The following is a 5,557-nucleotide window of genomic DNA, read 5'->3' on the forward strand; positions in this document are numbered from 1 at the left end:
GAAACTCGTTTCTTGTAATAGACCGTCTGCGGCTAACGCGACGGTGGGCGCGTGAGAGAAATGTTGCGGATTTAGGGTTGCGATTCTGCACTCGCGCAGCTGGTCGCTTCTACCGGGTTTACCGGGCGAATCGTTTGTTGTGAGGGCCCTTGGCGAGTTATGCCCGTTTGTCCCGCGGGGCCCGTCGCGTTTCCCGATTCGACTTTTCTCGCATTATTGTATTGTCTCTTACGACATTCCTCTATCATGTGTCCGGAGTTTTTGCAATACCGGCACCACTTAGTTGATTGATCATTACGCGGGGGAGGAGCGTTAATATTAAGATTACCTGGTACGTTCCTGGTGTCGCGGTTAGCATATTGCGGTCGCTCGATTCGGTCACGCGGCTGGTATGTTCGCGTGTAGTTATCTCGGGGGGCGTTATCTGTACTGTAGTTTCGAGAATAGTTTTGACCATACGGTCTCGGCGATATCGGGTAGGTATGCGGCCGTCGAGATAACTCGTCTCGTCTTCCGGAGTCAGGGCGTTCTCTCGCTCCGTAGCGTTGCTTATCTAATTCCTGTCTTTTTGCTAGGGCTTTGGCCATCGCGAAGGCCTCAAATGGTGACGCTTGAATATGACAATTCATTTGGAGTCTATATTCGAGTGGTAATCCGTCACAGAACGATCTCGTTGTTAAACAATCGATTTCTATCTCTACCTTCTTCCCTAAGTATCCGGCTTCGCGACGTTCTGCGTCAAGTATAGTAGAACGGAGGTCCTTAACGCGGCTAATATAATCTAATATATGTTCTTGTGGCTTTAGATAAATGGTGCTAAATTCACCTCGATATTGATCAATGGTTTTAGGTGAACCAAATGCCGAACTTAAAAGGTCTATTAATTGGGTGATGGATTCGCACGGTTCGTCTTCTACTGCGTAATAAGCGCGTCCGCGGAGTTTATTAATCAAAAGTTTTGTTAGGTTACGTTCTGACGAAGGGGGAACTATCTCTTTGGCGCGACGACACGCTCGTATGAATTGTGCCAGTGTAATATTATACCCGTCATAATGGGGTACAGATTCGGTGGCTTCTCTAAAAGAGACTTTAGGTTGCTGAGGGAGGTCCGCACGGTATTCGTCGTATGATGTTTGCATATTACATGCTGTGTTTGGTTGTTCCGCGGAATTAAAAGCTCTGTGGAAACGTTCGTTTTCGCGGCGTAGCTCTTCATTTTGACGGTGTATATCGTCAAGGGAGTGTGCGCTTCCTTCGTTTATGTTATTTCTTTTCCGGGAATCCTCCTCTATTCGTCTACGGTATTCTTCAAGATCGCGTAGATTTCTTTCATGTTCGGACCGCTGTTTCCTCAAAAGGTCGGCTTCCTCTTTAAGCCGCGTTTCCTTCTCTGATAATTTTGTTTGCAATATTTCTATCTCCTGTTTTGTTAAACCCATCGTGCTTTCGTCTGTTTTGTTACTTCGCGTATTTACCATTTCCGGATTTCTCGTATCCCACCGCTGTCACCAATTTTTGTTACGTCCCGGTAATATCGCGGCGTGATATCGGTGAATTCGCGTTCTCGGATTTGCACCGGGCTATGTCGCTGTTTCGGAATATTTCCGGGGATAACCTGCGACTGATTACCGGATTTTCGTAGAATACGCGAAGAGATTAGTGAAGAACGCGACCAATTGCGAGATTTGAGCCAAGGCGAGTTGTAGTTAACGGTGCAGATTAGGCAGCTGGGGCACTTCCTCAGTGCGGAGCACCAGATTATTTCGTTCAAGATTATTAATTAAACCGTTTATGCTCGTAGGGTTTTGGTCGAATTCGTTTAACTTGTCGGTACACAAATGGCACGAAATTCCTGGTCTAGCGAAACTCAAGGCTTTGTCGCATTTACAACATACAATTCTACCGGGTGCGTAGTAACCTATTTCGACTATATGCAAAGATACCGCGGACTACTCGCGCAATTCGATGTTTGGAAGATCGCGATAACAATCGTTGCAAAGGGCAAATTTAGTTAATGCGTGACATCGTCCAAACGTTCGGACGCAAAAGTAGGAGGGAAGGTCTGCGTTGCTTCTATCCCGAATACCCGTCGCACATCATGTATGAACGATGGACACATAGATGGTTGACTAAGATAATAGTAGGAACTAAGTTGGTTTCTAATTACCTCTAGAGATGTATTGTTACTTGGTTTTAGAAGGGTCTTTAATGGCTTTCGGTAAAAAAAAAAGGTTTTTCTTAATGACTTTCCTAATGGATTTGGGTTAAAAGGGTCTCTAATGGCTTTGGGTCAAAAAGGTTTTTCCTTAATGGCTTTCCTAATGGATTTTGGTTAAAAGGGTCTTTAATGGCTTTGGGTCAAAAAAGATTTTTCTTTAATGGCTTTCCTAATGGATTTGAGTAGAAAAGGTCTTTAATGGTTTTGGGTAAAAAAGGTTTTTCTTTAATGGCTTTCCTAATGGATTTGGGTAGAAAGGGTCTTTAATGGTTTTGGGTCAAAAGAGGTTTTTCTTTAATGGCTTTCCTAAGGGATTTGATTTAGGAGCACCAGAGGTAAAGATGACCAGATAAAATATAGATACAATCCTACCTTAGAGCGGCGTATTATTCCAGTAACACGGGGTGGTCTGCTGTTCCCCAATGCTCAGGCGTTGCGGCGTCGTACCAATGGTATAGGACTTCTGCTCGGATTTGGAGGTACCTTTTGTCCGTCTCGGATCCTTTTCGTTGATGTCGAAAGGCGGGATCCACGGGTGTTCAATAGTTATGGCAGTCAATTTATTTGGCCACTCCACGAGGTTAATGCTATTATTATTGTTCAGGTCCACGACTGAATTTACTGTATTATGCTTAAAGAATGCCTCGTATTCAGGGTCGTAGCGCGATTCTACCCCGATATACTGAGATTCGTAGGAATTCACAGGCTCGATGGATAATTCTATCAGTTGACGTCGCGCACGTTTCTTTACTCCGCCTCGTCTGTTCTTTGGCATTTGTTAGTATTACAGATGGGATCAAGAACACTGGCTTTATACGTTGATTGTATGTATAGTCGCGCAGCGTGCGAGGGACCGCACTACCGTGCTTAAGAATATGTGTGGTATGTGATACAGCGTGCGAGGGGCCGCTCTAGCTGTATTGCGTATTAATATCTAATAACAATAGTGGCGTGCGAGGGACCGCACTGCTGTATTGCTATTAGGTGTGTATGTGTCCGTGAGTATGGAACGAATGAAGCCAGGCGAAATTTGAATTTTAGTTTCCCACTTGAGTACGCGTGGCACAAATATTTAAGAATAACGAATAAACTTTAGTAGTCGCGTAGCGAAATAAAATAAAACGATACGATGATTACGTGTTAGCGTTAACGAAGCACGAAGTACGCTCGGTAGTGAAAAAAGGCTTTATCGTTAAAATAATTAGCAAGAATTTAGCATACACTAAAATATATTTATTCACTACTTATACACAGTGGCTAGTACACTTGAGAACTTATGTTTAACGTTAGAATTAAAGTTTGAATTAAACTAGAGTTTAGAGTTAGAGTATAATTAGAATTAAACTAGAATTCGAGTTGGAGTTAGAGTTTAGCTTTGAGTTGGATGTCGAGTCCCGATTTCGACTTGTTGTCGACTTGAGATCGCGGATGAGACTGACGAAGTCGGGGCCTGCACTGAGGTCCTTCGTTTCGGCGGCTCGGCCGCTGCCGTCGCCCGCAAGTGGGGGTACGTGGTGGTGGGATCGCGAGGTAGTGGGACGACACGCTACTATGGTAGCGCCGCGCTTAGCTACTAGAAGAAGCAAGGTGTCATGGCCGCCAAAGGCGGGCTTTTCGAATCGTAAAAGGGACTTAGTGTTCTTTTAACCGGTTTCAAGAATGTAATAAAGGAAGGAAATTCGGAAAAATGGTCGCGGTACGTGACACCTCCCCCCTTAAAAGAAAATGTTGAACCGTGATTCGACATTTTCCTTTATGTATACGTACAAAGTCATGCAAATAAATATTTATTTAGCGTTTTACGCTATTTCTTATGTTATACTTTATCTTATTCTTATTCATCTAACAATTTCCTGAGTTCCTTAAAGTCTCTGCGCACTTCACTCGTGTAAATCACTCGGGGTTGTGGGGTTATTTCTTCTGGTGTTGGGGGGGTTTAGGGTGCAGATTTTCGATCGTTGAAGGGGTTATGGGAGATAACTCTTTGTCTGTCGGGGGTATTTGGTTGGGGCGCTGGTTCCCGTCATTGCCTCTGTCGCTTCTTTTGTTCGGAGTTCCCATGTACAGGAGTAGATTTGTTACTGATGTCCATATTGCTCCCAGTAGGTGTAGACTCCATCCATAAATTGAATGGAGAGCATAACCATGGATGATTGTGTCCACTATTAATTTCGCGAGCCGGATGACCATGAATATTGCGAGTATCCCTGCACTGACGGATCCAAATGTTATAAATCCTTTCCAGAGAGCATGTCTGCACTTTCTGCTATCTGGTCCAGCGTTTTCTCGTCGAATAAATTTATCAGAGACAAACTACCCGCTGGAATCTCCTGACCCATTGCTCCTCGTGCGATTGTGTTTAGCATGGAAGGTTTTTCCATGGGAAACATGATGTGATCACGTAAACGATCGAGGTCCTCGTTCGTGTAGATGCCGCTGGTGGCGAGGGATGTTGGGCTGACATACTTCCACGTTGGTTTCGTTAACGGTTGTATCGTTGGTGGTGCCATTGATTCAACTGGTTTTGGCATTAACCGGTACCAGGTGTTATAGATCTTGCACATGGTTGGCAGGAGTTCGTTGCAAACCTTCGGTGTTCCTGTTTTGGTGAGTATTCTGGATCCAGGTAGTAAGAATACTGATTGGTTCTTATAGGTGACTGGTAGCTCATTGTAGTAGCCTTCCACGGATCGTAAACGACACTCTGCAGGTACACACTTGATCAGGTGCATGGCTTCGCCGGCCATTATTGCGGTGTATCCTGGTTCCTTCATTATTCTGTAAGCCATCTCGTCAGGCGCTATGCTCGCCAGGGAGAGGGCGTTTTGTAGTACCTGTTTCTCCAAGGCACATTTCTGTTCCATGATGTCTCGGTACAACTGTGTTAGCTATGTTTTGATGTGTTTCTCCACATACAGGAATTTCGAATTTACGTAAGAGAATATGTCTAAATTATTGACGGATACTTTGGCTCGAGTTTTGAAGGTTTTGCCTCGCTGTGTTTCCAGGATTGATAGTTTCGGGTGTTCGGTCTGTAGCAGGTGGTATCCACATAAATTGAGCTCCGTTGTTTTGGTAAGCGCAAATGTGGTCTCCTTGGTTGTTACCGTATATACCGTTGGTGTTGTGTAGTTCCCTTTGGCGGTCAGTTTGTTGGCCATTCCCTCGTAGAGGACATCGTATCTGTCGAAATGGCAGCTGTCTCGTGGGGCGATACTCCAGTAAGTCTCTGCTCCGTCGGTATCAAGGCATTCACCTGGCGGTGCCTTGCAATGTACGCCAGATGGGAGGATCACCTCGTTTGATTTCCGGTCAATCGAGGCTTCGAAATCCCGTAAA

The 5,557-nt window shown here is 44.8% G+C and overlaps 1 pseudogene; it reads right to left on the reverse strand.

Annotated features, from left to right (window-relative positions):
• Positions 1–4,028: 4,028 nt before the first annotated feature.
• Positions 4,029–5,086, reverse strand: LOC138934209 (uncharacterized; annotated as a pseudogene).
• Between the last annotated feature and the right edge of the window lie 471 nt (positions 5,087–5,557).

Source organism: Polyergus mexicanus, unplaced genomic scaffold, assembly GCF_030449975.1.
Source record: "Polyergus mexicanus isolate NDT 795.1 unplaced genomic scaffold, iyPolMexi1.0 SCAF_6, whole genome shotgun sequence".
NCBI lineage: Eukaryota > Metazoa > Arthropoda > Insecta > Hymenoptera > Formicidae > Polyergus > Polyergus mexicanus.